The 15,076-nt window shown below is 43.4% G+C and overlaps 1 long non-coding RNA gene across 1 annotated transcript in view; it reads left to right on the forward strand.

The window, feature by feature from the left end:
• LOC115364074 (uncharacterized) overlaps window positions 1-15,076 on the forward strand; it is a 57,358-nt gene that overhangs the window by 27,402 nt on the left and 14,880 nt on the right. Inside the window, exon 2 of the long non-coding RNA XR_003928634.1 lies at window positions 14,333-14,391. This is a non-coding gene — a long non-coding RNA (uncharacterized LOC115364074). The remainder of the gene's footprint in view (window positions 1-14,332; window positions 14,392-15,076) is intronic.

The raw sequence follows: 15,076 nt of genomic DNA on the forward strand, positions 1-15,076 counted from the left end.
ACAAAACACAAGACAGGAAGGCAGGAAGTAGAGGAGATAGGTAGGAACTATGTGCCCATAACTCATCCTAACACTATACTTGTTTTTTTTTGTTTTGTTTTTTTGTTTTGTTTGTTTGCTTTTAGGTGCAAGCCCACTTTTGACATGCTATGTTTAAATAGGTAGCATGATGTATAGACACACTTTATCCTCCCAGTTCTAGGGAGCTGGGACGATAAAGCGCAGAACAACTGATGCAGACATTTGTGTTCACATGTGCAGCTCTTCCAGCTTACGTCAGGATAACTTGCGGTGCCCAGTGCATGTGTGAAAGGGGCTGAGAGAGACAAGCATAGGCTTGGTTTACAAAAATAATTGAAGGAGTTGTGTTAGCAAATTTACAGGGCAACTACTGGGGTTACCTGGCAACTACATTAAATGTCCAGTTGAGAGCACCAGGAGATGGAAAAAGCCTTGGTATCCCTCCTCCAGCCAAGGTTCTTTCATCTTTCTGAGACATTCATAGGGAAGGAAGCACTGTTTGTTTTGCCCCTTTCCTGAGACTTGATTGCCTTGGTTGCCCTAAACGAAACCCCAAATCTCCTGACAGCCTTGCTCCTAGGGTCACTGAGGCTCACAAAGTCCTTGTACTTAAACCCGGTGGTTATTTTAGCCACAAAGCAAAAGCCTACATTTTTCTGGTCGATACATCTTCGATGTAAGGCAGTCAGGTTTGGGGTTCAAAACCTGTTGCACTTTCAACTGATGCAAACAATAGGAGGAAGTTTATTACACTTCGGTGGGGCTATATTGCAGCCATTTTCTAGGTGCTAATAGTCCACCAAATATCCATGAGCCAGACAGGACTAACCAAGGTCTGAGGCAGAGTTCAGGGTCATAAGTGAGGAGACGGGTGCAGCTGGTAAGTACAGTTCTTACTGCAGTGATTCGCTATTGTTGCAGAAATGGAGAAAAATAACGTAGAACAGAAAAATGGAGAACAAGTGGCAGTGCTGGTCAAACAAGGACATTATGGCTCTAATCACTATCTGGGCAGAGGATAATGTCCAACGTCAAATCAGCGGTGTTTGCTGAAATGAGGACATTATGCAGTATATAGTGAGAGAGTGTGGAGATCCAATGTGCAACGGGCAGGTCCATGAAAAACTGAAAAAAATTGAGGTCTCAGTACAAGGCAGTTTAAGTACATGATGCAAAGTGGCATCCTAAGGGAAAAAAAAAAAAAAAATCCTGTGGTACGTGGTTCTGCAGTAGCTGGTTTGTGCCAGGTGTGCACTCGCTTCCTACTTCCCACTCACGTGCATGGATGGGATGAGACTGCGGGACATTGCTCTCTGTGTTTCTCTGAGGATGGGGCTTAGCCCCTCCACACACATGGAGAGGAGTAGAAGAGACAGATGAAGTGAAGATAGTATTACAAGAGTAATTTATTTATGTAATCTGTCTAAAACCAAAGATGGACAGATGCTGACCCCAAACGTCTAAAATTCAGGCCAAAATATCTGCGTATACACTGTGTCCGTCTGAATACCTGCTTCATATTTTATACATGTCATTGAACAGCATCGTGTAATTTGCACAATCAATGTCTTATGCTTGATGACAGCTGATTATAAGGGAATGCGTAGATAATCTATTTAATCTACCTGTGGTTTCTGTGAATTTAAGTAGGCTTCTCTCATAAGGTGTGACATGCTGCTCCTCTAGATTCCCCATAACTCAGCCAGCTGCTAAAGCCTCTGAGTTTCAGGTTTCACACACCCATTGGCAGAGTGACATCAGTGAACATATCTATATGGTTCACATCAAGGCAGAGCTGAATCCGGACTGTGTGTACACTGCTGCACAGTAAGGCCTCTCTGAATAGCATCTGGTGCTGAGCAAGCACAGACCCACAAGAACTTTGTTACATGACAAAGGAGGGCAAACGCCACGGTGGCTTTTGTTTTGTTCAAAGGCTTGTGTCAGGGGAGCACGTTCCAGAGGTCTTGCATTGTTTGCTTGATTGACTCTGGCGGAAGTTTTTCTTTGCACAGGCTTCTCAGAACCAGCAGGCTGAGATCTGAAGAAGTTTTTGTCTCTGATTTGTCATGGTGACAGCCTTTGAAAAGGTCATGTATGTGTGGCAGGCGCACTGGGCTCAGGTGCACAATGTCAGCCACAGGTTTGCTTAGTGGTCTTGTGCATTCATTCACCCGTGTACACTCTTAAGGAGCATGACTCGAGCAAACATGGGTTAGAAAATGTGTGAGGAAGCCATCTTAGTTAAATGTCAATGCCCGCAGAGCCAGAATTCAATCTGTTTGAATACAAAGTGGTGTAGTTAGTTGCATTGCTCCGCTTCGATTGCACAGCTTCAATTTAGATTCCATTTCTTTGCACTGTGCCCAGTCTTCTGTGACCTATTGTGTGCACAGTCACAGGAGGAGCTTACCTGGAAGCAGCTGCTGACCTGGCCTCGCAGTAAATGAGCTGTTTCACTCAGCTGGTATGGAAAATGATAATAAAGGAAATAAATTAAACAGCACTAAAGCATTTGCGGTCGGGGAGATAGAAAAGCAAGACATACTTTACAGAGAAAGGGAGGGGCAAAGGCAGAAGCTGAGGCTGCAGGATATGAATAGGTGTGTGTATGTGTGTATTCGTGTGTGTGTGTGTGTGTGTTAATGTAAGAGTGTATTTAGAAGGCCATGTTTATGAAGCACAAGGCTGGGAACGGAGTGTTTGGCCCTCCAGGTGTGTGTGCCGGTGGTTGTCGGGGCTTGTGAGGCCCGCTGTGGAGGTGGCTACGTGACAGCAGTAATGATAGGTTGTGGCAGGTGAAGACATGAGTGTGTGTGTGTGTGTGTGTGTGTGTGTGTGTGTGTGTGTGTGTGTGTGTGTTTGCCTGCAGGCATGTGTTAGCCTGGCTCCTGATGACACACACTCACACTCGTCAACAATGTACCATATATCAGACTTCACATCCCACGCAGTGCAAGCAATTAGACCCATGACATCAGGATGAGTGAGCACTTGCCGAGCGAGGATGGCTAGGAGTTACAAGTCTGGGGTCACAGTCGCAACCAGCACTGTCTAAAACACAGCCGGAACACCAGGTGAAAGAGGAGTCAAGCTCAGGTTCAGCCATAACCTAGCAGAACGTCAAGTGCCTCTGCCTGTTTGTTTGCCTCCAACCTGTTGACTTAACATGGTGACTAAGGGTGCATTTACACCAAGCATGTTTGGACAGGTTTTATCAAACTCTGGGGCTTTTGCTCCTTTCTGTTTGTTTGGGCAAGAGAGAACAATGCTATTCAAACTCAGGTGCAAACTAAAGAAAGGCATCAAGATCGCCTGAAAAAGTGAGTCTCAGTCTTCTTCCGAGGAAACTGTGGTGTGGTTCATTAGGATTGAGAATGTAATCATAATGGCGACAATCAAACGGTTCCAAAACATATCAGTGCATGGTTCTCTGTTCAATTCTTTTTCCTTATGGTTTTAAGAGTATAACAAGGTGGATGTTGACATCTAATTACCAGCAGTTACTCAGGTTTGGAAGGCCTAGCCTATCAAAATGAACCGAGGGCAAACCACAGCCTGGACTGATGCTTGTATTCAGTTTTTTCTTCTTGGTCAAGACAAGAAGGTAAATTACAACAAAGAGAACAGACAAGTCCATAGGTCAAGTTACAAGTACTGCAAATGGTTTGTTTTGATGCCCTGGCTGCCAAAATCTCTAATCTTATGGGATGACAGGTTGCCAAATGTCTGTCTGATTTAGATCAGTTGTAATTGGGCAGTGTTACAAACTAAGGCAGCCATCACACTGGCAAGTCATAGTGGAAGTAGTGGTGGTATAATCCCCCTGCTCTCTGTGGTTTGAGTGCTGGGTGCTGCTTGGGTGGTGTAAATCATGAAGCGTTCTGCAACAAAGCTTAGAGCGGTGGGTTGGTTCCACGACGCTTTGAGCTGAACTTCAACGGCTGAAGCTCTTTGCTTGTCAGTGTCTCTTCAGCGTAACCTGACCAATCAAAACTGTCAGAATCCAACACGTTGGGACATATCAGCATTATGGAGAGTGGCAGGTCAAGTTCAAGTTCACAAGCCACTTGCTAATAACCAGAAGAAGCAATACACAGCTCCTGTTGAAATTAGCTGTTGAAGGGCAGTGGTACATTCTGCTTGCGCTTTCATCATGTCAGGTTGAAGCCTCCTTAACAGTCCAGGTGCGATGGTTTGGACCAAATAAAATGAACTGTTGTCTCTAAAGAATCCGTCAACGTACGTCCTAGATGCATAACGTTATGAAAGATTCTGACATTCTCAATTGCTGACCAGGTGTCACTTTTCATATGAACTTCATTTCTATAATGCTAAGCCCCCAAAGCAGCTCAGGCGAGCCGGTCTCAGATCAGCTCATGCATTCTCCGACACAGAAGGAACATGAGCTCAGATCTGCACATGTTGAAATTAGTCTCCAGTTTTATGACAAGCACATACCTGGAGCTCATTAAGTGGGATCTTCGACTCACTACGCTGTCCTGTCATTTACAGTAATGCGTAAAGATAATAGTACTGCTTGACAAAGATGCTTATTGTTGTGGCTTGCCATGAGGCCTTGCATCTCGGGGAAGCAGAACTGGCTGTGGCTAAGCCATTTCACACAATAAAGCTGTCAAGAGAACCTTTCCACTGCTGGGGCACTCCGCAGTGGTCTTGCCACACCGGCCGCATCCGCCTGTACGGTTCTGCGTTTCCCTGTTCTTTGATACACAGACGCATGCACACACACACGCTCACATACACAGACAGACAACAGGCGAGCTATTGTCTTGTCTCTCATAGGATGGAGCTAGTCATGTCTGCATGTCTGATTTTATAGTATGAGTTGCTCATGTCTGTAGGTCATTTGAGGCAGTTTTTTTTTTCTTTACTTTTTCATGTTCTGGACTCCTAGGTTGACTTTCAAAAAGCCGTGCACACCCATTTAAAGTGATGTTGCCCTAGAAGGACCTTTATACAGAGAGATATTTTGGTTTGTGTTCAGTATTAAATGCTTGTGAAAAGCATCTGAGCAATCGTGAGCTTACAAATCGTGGTGAATGTAAACCAGAAAGAAGAAAATGTTAAAATGATTCCTCATTTTCTGCATTCTAACACTTTCTATTAAATGAATTTACAGTTAAATTAAACTATTCCTCATTTTGCTGAGGACCTCCTGGAAGCCCTCTGGTATCCAGATCCAACTTTGAAGAAACTCATTTGGGCCACTGTTGCTTTTTGATCAAGATGATCGCTCAGCATGTTAGCTGCTGTGCGTAACCTCTGTCGAAGTTGTATGAGGCTAATTACTTGAGTCCGCACAATCGTCCTTAAAACAATATGTTGCCGTTGCATGCAACATGAATTCACTCCATATGAGATAGACAGTGGGCAACCAACATGACCAAAATGACCAGCTTGGTTTGACTGAGTAGCTTTTGTCCACAAAGATCAGAGGCCATTGTCAAGAGCCTCTGTATGAGTCCGTGTGAGATTATTTTTCTATTTCAATTTATATTCTAAATTGGACTCTAATGGAGCTGAGTTCAAAGGCGTGGAGAGGATATTTCCTGCTGTCTCAGGGCTTAGTGCTAGTTCAAAGCCATCCAACTGTTGACAGCAGCTGGCCCTCTTAGGAGCAAACCGTCTCTGTCTTTCTCTTACTGTACAAAGAAGCTACCGCCCCGCTACTGTAGTCAGTTCCCAACAATACAACACTATACATCTCCCCATGCACTTTAGCAGGGAGCTTTATGATTTAGATGGTATTAAGCTGTCTGGAGAGATATCAAAGCTTCCTTCCTCCATCCCAAACTCTTGTTGTTCTTTCTCTTTAGTTCATTTCTTTTCCAGTCTCAGAGGCTGCAGTGCCCAGAGGCAGTGTCAGTGCTTATATTTGTGATTTTCTTGGCAGAGGAACAATGGTTTAGTTTAGGGAGTGCATTCCTGATTATTGACACACTGTGGTATGGAGAGGGATTAGTGAGCGCCTCAGTTTTCTGATACCTCAGCTTCAGCTCGTGAGCAGCACCTGGGCATATCCATGACAACAGGCATCACAATGAAACAGAGATTTCGCCACCAACCGGTTCAACAGAGAGTCTGTGGTGGTGCTTGTGTAAGGAGGGTCACTAAAGAGAAGAGAATGAGGAAAATGTGCGTCTGACATGTTGCTAAATGTGACTGATACACTGTGACACACAGTTAGTCTCAGTCCAGGTGCCTAGCTACTGTACAAAATGAGTTTTTGAGAGCTGTGCAACCTTTCTGAATGATTGATTGCACAGTATAACTTGGGTTTTTGTCAAACCTGACCTCTAAGTCAGTCTCATAAACATTGTGAACTGTTTATGTAGGTCTGTATTCTCGTATATTTTCAGTAGAAATAGAGTTTAACACGCTTGAGATTCTAGTTTGTGGTCTCCGCAAGAGGAGCTGATCCCATTCTGACAGCCCTGATTACCTGTGTCCGGGAGGCCCACATGTGGTCTGTGGTGAGATGGCCAGATAGCTGGCACTGAGGCGGCATTGTTAGCCAACAAGCAGCACCCTGAGGGTCGCCTAACAACCTGCTCCTCAATCTTATCAGCAGGAGCCCACAGGGCCCATATCAAGCATCCTGGAAAAGACTTCCACTGACATCATGGCCTCTAGGGTCTAACCCAGAGGCATTTTGATCCTTGTGCACTTTCTGCTAATTACCTTTTGATTTTTCTACTTGTTTTTTTCAGACCACTGCACCACAGAATGAATAATATCAAACAAGCTGCATTGGCTACATTTGGACATGCTCCCTATCAATTTGAATGTAACTCTGTGATGGAATGCGTGATTCACTTGTCAGTATTGTATGGGTTGATTTAAGAATGATCTTTTAATTGTTTCTGTTGCAAGCTGTACCAAGTCTCAGCATTAAATAGGAGAATGATTGATAAATGCTGTCTCTTGGATTTATTTCCTACCAGCAGCAAGTCATTTTTGAAGAATCGGTTCAGGCTTGCCTCATTGTTACCATGATGGATACAGGTTTCAGCAGTTTTTGACATGACATGAATTGTGTTTGTTTTAATTTAAAGAACATTCCTAATGTAAGTTCAAACCTGGCACTTGCCCAGGAATATTATGACTGGAAACACACCTGTTTTGACTGACTACTCCAATCTGAGGTTGAATTCCAAATTAATTCATCATCATCATCCTGTCTTCATGAACCTAGTTTACAAAAAGCAGTTAATTGTATTATTACTTTTATTAGCGCAATCTTTTACATACCAAGTCATAAGTCATGCTTTGAAAATGTGAAACACAATGTTCTCAAGGAGCTGCTGCAGTGGCCTCCATAATGTAGGCCCTTGATTCATTTATGCAGCCTCTGTATCCTTTCCTGTGTGGAGCATGAGCCCTGAAAACAAGCAGATAGTTATCACTGCCTGCTTACCCTAGAACAGTGTGTCCAGATGAAGTAACTCTCCATGTATCCCAGAGGTGACTGTGGTAGTCTAGAGCAGAAACTTTATCTCAGATTTCCACCAACAGTTACTAATGAGCACTTCACGATAAGTAAGGTATTTAGGGCATTTGAGTGCCCTGTCGTTATAATTAGAGGTGATATTAGTTGGCAGGCCAGACAGCTGACAAATACACAAAATGGGGTAAAGCCTCAACGATTTGAGAAATTGACCAATTTCAGCAGACTTGCTGTTAACCCACCATGTGTGCATTTAAACATGCACATCTCAGGTGATGTTTTTAGCTAATGGAAATTTCCTGCGGGTCTGAGCGAATTTTCCTAAGGACAACTTTGCTTTTACTTGGTGACTCTATTTTCTGACTTGTGTTGCATGCAAAGTTGTACCTGAGGTTGCATGCTCAGGTGCCATTGCCTCCCCCCTCACCTCCGCCTCAGATTGTTGACTCCTCTACGCGACTGGCCAGCCATAATACAGGAGGTTCTTGCCCTTAAACCCTCCCTTTGAATCACCACCACAGCTATGCACCTGACTGACTTGCTGTCTGGATTTCTGGACTACATTTGGACTCCATGACCCATGCTCTTGAGAACTTGAGTAATTCCATGCCAGCAACACTTTTTTTTTTTTTTTTTTTAATTATTAATTCATTTTCATTTATTCCACTTCAGAGTTAACAGTGGCTACAGCCTATCCCAGCACACACTTGCTGGAAGGCAGGGAAAATTACACAGTCATAGGAATTCAAACACCATGATAAGGTCAGGTGAGAAAAAGTGTGGGTGGCAGCCTAAATTAGAACATAAATTGTGAAAAAACAAACAAACATGAAATTCTCTTCCTGGTCGCTGAGATGTCAAGAAGACATGATCTAACTGTGGAATGAAGGATGGGAGTGTAGTTGAACCGGACTCAGCCTGTTCAGGAGCCTCTTCACTCACAACAAGTGGTTTTGTTTGGCACTGTCCTTTTGTTGACGCTGTTAGGTTCTCATGCCTATTAGGTTGCTGTCGACCAACGGGCACCATGATGACATGTCCCGCACAATACCATCGGCTGGCACTGCATTATTGTCAAATTATTGCCTCCTTGCTTTGCTGGAATGTTTCATGTTGACCACTTTTGTAGAATGGCTCAAAGGCTTTGTCTGTAGTTCATAGACATCTGGCGTAGTGATGTAGTTTGTTCAGCATCAGTGGATGAGGGACTGGCCCTGTTTTAGCCTGAATGCCAGGAACATTTATATTTGTTTTTAATTATAGAAAAGCATTGTGATATCACTGACAGACCTGGCACAATTACTCAACTTCCAAGAGTAAATCTTATTTCTCTGAAGAGTTTTTTTTTTCCCCTCTCTGATGATACCATAAAGGATGTGGCTTGTGTGTGTGCCATGTCATGCTGATGAGGAAGTTTTGTATTTTTTCTGGCCGCTCACCTCTGGGCATTTGGGTGGATCGGGCCCTTTTTAGAAACAAATTCACTGGCCAATAACTAAGAGTGTTGCAGGCTATTGCCAAGGTCTTCCAGTATAAGGTAGCGTGGGAAATTTGGTGAACTTCCTGACCCCACGCATCACCACAGCACATCGACCCTCATCACGTGACAAAGGAATGTTCTGCATCTTTTGTTTTAACAGCCATGGCACTCTTGGAGTTGAGAGCAATTTTGCATACTATAGAATGATCACTAGCTTGGCATTTTGCCCCCCCCTCCCTCCCCATTCTCCTCTAGTGTTCTTCCCAAATAGGATTTGGAGGCAGCGCTCTCCTGCATCTTTTAAATCACTTCAAGCTCTGCTGAAGCACTTTTCACCCAAGGCGGGCACCAATCTAATGGCATCATTTGGGCCTGCATACATCGAGAGAATCGACCCCTTTTTTTCTGCTGTAAAAGTTTTGTGAACAGGGGAAACAAAAGGCTGGCCCAGTGAAGCGCATCTCGGCTGGCTGGCTGAATAGAGGGGCCCCTTTCATGGCTGTTTATGAGCACCCCTCTTCAAAAACACACATACAAATCACATCCAGTTCTTCCACTGGCTCCTCTGATACCAGGATGATTTGGGGAGGGTAAGGGGGGGTTCTTGCGGTGCCTCTCTTTCCTTTCATTCGTTCCATTTGATGGATTTTCACCCGGTGTCACCCCGACTTTACTATCTGATCCATCAGTTTTTAGTCATGGGGTCAATCACATGTTACATGTTACATAAGAACAACATGGGCATCAAGGCTGAAAACATCATTAAAATGTTTTACATAACAGAAGCTGGTCAGAAAATTGAATTTGATTGAATTTGGAGCTCCCTTTTTAAACTGCATGATGACTCACTATGTTTCTAGTAGTGTGTGCATTTGCCCTTGCTCTATAAATCACATTGTAAATATGGTGGCATGCAATTTGGCGATTACGAAGGAGGGTACAGCGGTGATACGGTGTTTGTGTCCTCTGTCTACTGTATGTATCTTTGTATCTGTGCACAAGTGCATATTTGCATGAGAGATAGACAATTAGAGAGAGGAAGAGAAAGAAAGTTTGTGCTCATGCAAACTTGTGGATGCATGCCTCTTACACTGGGTCTGACACAGGGGTCACAGAGCTGACAACCTTTTAACAAATTGCAAGTCATTCCGCCACGAAGCAGACTGTCTTCTTGTAACTACCTTTTCCGCTTTGTGTCATATTTCTGCGGTTGTTCAACAGGTAGGGTTTGATGGACAGGAGGAATGCAGGCTGAAGGATTTGTTTTGTCATGGCAGCCTATTCTTTGGGTGTTCTTAAGCAAACAAAGTGGTGCTATGTCCTGTTTTTTTACGAGATTCACACGTCACTGTTCAAACTCTCAAACAGGCTGGTCCCCAAGAGTACATTGAAGAGAGCAAACAGTGCTCTAATACTTCACCACACTGACCTTCTGCTAACGAAAAACACACAGACAAACACATTCGCATACTCTTAGTCATGAAATCAAGCCAGGAGAGTTGCGCCAATCAGTCAAATAATCAAGCAGTTGCCAACTCTCAAATTAATTGCCAACTATTTTGATAATCGATAATCAATAATCCTCATATTTTCTGGTTTCTTTAGTCCTCTTTGACAATAAACTAAATATCTTTGTGTTGTGGACTGCTGGTTGGGACTGAACAAGACATTTGAGAATGTCAAGTTGGGCTGTGGGAAATTGTTTTCAATATTGTTCACCATTTTCTGGCATTTTATGGACCAAATAACTCCTTGATTAATGGAGAAAATAACTGACCAATCAATTGATAATGAAAATAATTGTTATTTGCAGCTCAACAAGCCAGGCAATTCACAAAGTTGTGGCTCGTCTTTTTGCAGTGTTACTGAGGTGAGCCAGTTCCCCTCTTGTGTTTTCCCCACAGGATAAAGAGTTAAAGAAGCGTGGATCCACCTGATAAAGTTGTCACTCTCACTTTGCTGCCATTCAGCTCAGTGTCAGTCTCAGTTTAAGGGTCATGACCTCTGACATTTTTACAGCTTTAATACCTTTTGAAAGCACTCAGAAATGGAGATCCCTTTTGAATGAGGATGTTCCATTGTCCACGTCAGAAAATAAAACAATTTTTAACGCCACACAGCGTGATTGGTGCTATTTGCCATCATGAAGTAGGAGCAGAAACGTGTCATATTTCAGCCTCAATGCGCCAGCTTAATTGAGTGTTACTTTGTTGTGCGTGGGTCAAATGGAAGTAAAAATGGTGCGAATTCTGTGGGAAAGCTCATAAAAAGATGGATTTTCAAATTGCTCTCTCATTTCCAACAAAACCTGTTGAAATAACACAATGTTCTTTTTTATTAGCTGTATTGAAAAATAGGCAGTCTGTAGTGTTCCTCGGTTAGGGCATACAACTGTTTGTATAGGCTGATTTAGTTTATGTAAGCCTGTGTGAAGTAGTTAGGCGCGTATGTGTCTGGACTTGTGTGCTACTGCAGTGTTCCTTTACAGTACTGCCAAGCTGCGAGCTCCCTGCCACGCTGTCCTTTTATACAAATATAAAGAAACCAGAAAATACCTCTATAGATCCCTCTCTGCCACCCTCTCTTTGTTGTCCTTTTCTTTCCGCTTGTTTTAAATCTGTCTCTGATATACGAGGCATTCCTTTGCGGTTGTGTAACGTGGTGATTTGAGGCGAGGAGAGAGGAGTTATCGCACAGCAGAGAGAGAGAGAGAGAGAGAGAGAGAGTGAGGGAGAAGGAGAAAGAGAGAGTGAGGGCTTTGCTGGGTGTCATGGCCTACTGTGTACTCATATTTCTCTGGGTAGCAGGCTTATCTTTGGCCTCCTCAGCTCTCTCCGTCATGCGTGGCCTACGTTAATCTCTCTTGTGTACTGTAAACCGCCCCTAATAACCCTGCACACGATTAAAGCAAACATCTTAATAACGGCCTGCCTCATTATCAGCTCACACTGCGAAAACGAGCAGGGTTCGGCCTCACTTCTCGGTTTTATGTGGCTCAGAACGAAGGCAGTGGGCAAGACATCCTCTCTTTCAAAGACAAAAAAAAATGAAGTGCTGTGTGAGCTTGTCTGATTTTAATTGCGGCAGAATTGACAAGAATATTGACATTTTACATGCACTAATTGTTCCTGATGAATCCGCCATATGGTGTGATATAATTAAGGGTTTTTTTTATGAGTTTATGCAGAAGCAGGCAGCAGTGTGAGGTGCAGGACTGAGTGTAGGCTGTTGCTCTAGAGGGTGCTGTTTACTGAGGAAATGTGCTTGCTTGAACTCCCTCCGTGCCTGTCACTCTCATTTCACTTTACTCCCTGTGTTTTCTCTACAAACAGAACATCTCCAAAGCATAAAAAATCTTGAATTTTAATTGTTGGTCTTAGTATATATATTTTAAGTCAGTTCTAATCCAAAGTCAGCTCAGGGAGGACATGTCAGTCAATGATTAGACTTAACTTTTCAGAAAATAATTTTTAAAAAATAGCTGGTGACTCCTCGGAGGAAATGTCCCAACAGTGCCTAAAAGAATTCGTGGTATTGCGCTGCAAGGCTTCGTAGATGTGAGATTAGGCCACTGTAATCCCTCAGTGTGTGTGTGTCCGCCTCACCTGTGGCTCCCACTCTCACACACAGACACACAAACGCCTGAAGATGTTTACACAAGTTTCACACTGCCAACAAGGAAAGGTTGATGAGCTGTCAATCAGGCCTCAATTGGCAGAACAGAGATGGGGAAGAATGCGTCCATGGTGATGGCTGCTTACACCTGTGCTGTCTGCGGTTTCCTGCGGCAGTATTGCAGGGTGTAATCCCTAACATCGCCTGTGTTTACGCTTGTGTTTTAGTTACAGGCCTGATAGCTGGCGTGCTTTAGAGCTTAGATGGGACTTCTGCTTCACTTACTGCTCAGCCTGGCCCACGGGCATCCTCCCCATCCCGCCACACACAGGCCTGTCCCAAGTGTGCACAGATACAGTAAACAAACACAGTGATATGTGGCAGTACTCTCACACGTGTCACATGTTCTGCATACACACATACATGTACACACCCAGAGAAACTGAAGTTCTTCTCACTTATTAATGTGCTTTGCTAACAGATTCACAGCATTTTTATTTGTTTTTATATTAGAGACAATGTTCAGTATTGACTCCTAAAAGTAGCTGCTGTCAGGTAATTTAGTTTAGTTTTGAAACTGCTCTCTAAATTTAGGCAGCACATAACTATATTTTTCTGTTGATTTGGAGCTGGCCTGCCATAATAGAATCATTTTCAGGGAACATTAAACTGTGGTTATTTCCTTATGTACTCAGAGTATTTGAGGAGGTCTTTTTTTGTTATTTTATATGGTTAGCATTTCGTCATGAGTGACGCCGACTGTACCGCTGAGGTCATGAATGGGGAGGAGAAAGCCTTTTCCAGTGCCAGTGATTGAACTCACTTTTTATTTTAGGAAATAACCTAAATTTAGACTTCAGGCTCGGCCAAAGGTTCGCCCCAAACTCCCTCAATGACACACCTTTCGAGAAGTGACTCTTTACATCTGGTATTTTTATTAACGTCGTACTTGTTTTTTTTTTTTTTTTAATCTTGTTTTGTTTTCTTTCTCTTCGCTCCTTTTCTGACAAAGACGAGCCCTAAGAAGAAATGATGTGGTTCTGTTTTTCATTTTATAAGATTTGTTGGGTGGATTATTATAGAGAGGGGTCTAATTACAAGTAAAGGAAGGACATGCTTCGGTGGTGTTTATGAAAACACTGTGTTCTGACGTGCGTAGCCGAGGAGAACCAGTAACAGGTCCTCTCTGCTCACACACCCTCCTTACAGCAGCGCCTAGTGAAAGGCTCGCTGTAATGGTGACATTTCAAACCCTCAAAGTGACATGGCTATTTGGATAATGGGATTAGGTTTACCATTCTGCGGAGCTAACCAAGCTGTGACAGTGCATAGGCAGATATGCCAACGTGTGCTAACCGAGCCAGAATCGTATGCTACAGAACGTCCAGTCCAGTAAAAGTATGTTATTGAGCCCCTGTGGTTATTTTTTGTGTAGTGTGACATTGATGAGAGCCACCAGTCGATCATATCTGTTATTTCTGCCTCTGACCCGTTCTTCTCAGGCAGCACTTACTGTAGCTCTCCACTAAAGTGGTCAGTGTGTTGGAACCTGCTCCTGTGGGTTTGCGGCTTTGAACTATTTTCCAGTTTCACCTCATATTACATATTCTACACGCTGTTCCACGCAAATGAACCCAGCTGGATAAATGGAGAGGCAAGAGTTAAGCACATATAGCAATGTAATACTATATAGTTGTTGTGTGAAGTGACATTTGGCCTCCTTTGCTTTTTTTTTTTTTCCACAGTCAAGGAAGCCAGATTCCCGGAATGAGATGTCTACCCTTGCTTCCCAGGGATCCTTACCGTGAGTATATATGTTTCTAGAGACGTAACAAATGGTTTCAGCTTGCTTCCATGTTATGTTCCATGCTAAAGATCTCCCCTGTACACCTCATCTGCGTGGACCTTATCCCCAGCCCTGTGGCTCTACGTAAGGAGCTTAGTTTTCCTAGGGTGGCACTGTGTCCCGTCTTCATCTCCAAACTGTCATGATCTCTGGGGTTTTGCTTTCGCAGTTCTTGTGGTTGTCTCTGCCCAGCTCAGCCGGATGCTCTAAATGTCTTTTAGTATCTGGATGAAATGGCCAAGTGCCAGAGACTTATAGGGTTGCTGTGGTTTAAACTTATAAAACTCCTGACGCAACTCATACTTTTACTGTTGGCACAATTGATAGCCAAATGCTGTTAACTATTTAATTTGTTTTAACTTCAATCTCTACTGCCAGTTTGGGCCAATTTATTAAAAATATATATACGTATAGAAATCATAAATAAATTCTATATTTTTGGACAAAGTTCTCCCGGTAATTTCAAAAGATCCCTCTCATCCTGAAAATGTCATCTTAAAGCAAATCAGTTAATCACAGCGTGCTAAAAATTCAGCCACAACTCTGTTTTTTGACTGTGCTGTAGTCTGCTGTACTCAATGTACTTGGCCCCCCTCCCACCTCCCTTCAACCCCCTCTCCTCCCCTCCCCGCTGGTACCCGCA

This window comes from Myripristis murdjan, chromosome 8, assembly GCF_902150065.1.
Source record: "Myripristis murdjan chromosome 8, fMyrMur1.1, whole genome shotgun sequence".
Classification (NCBI taxonomy): Eukaryota; Metazoa; Chordata; class Actinopteri; order Holocentriformes; family Holocentridae; genus Myripristis; species Myripristis murdjan.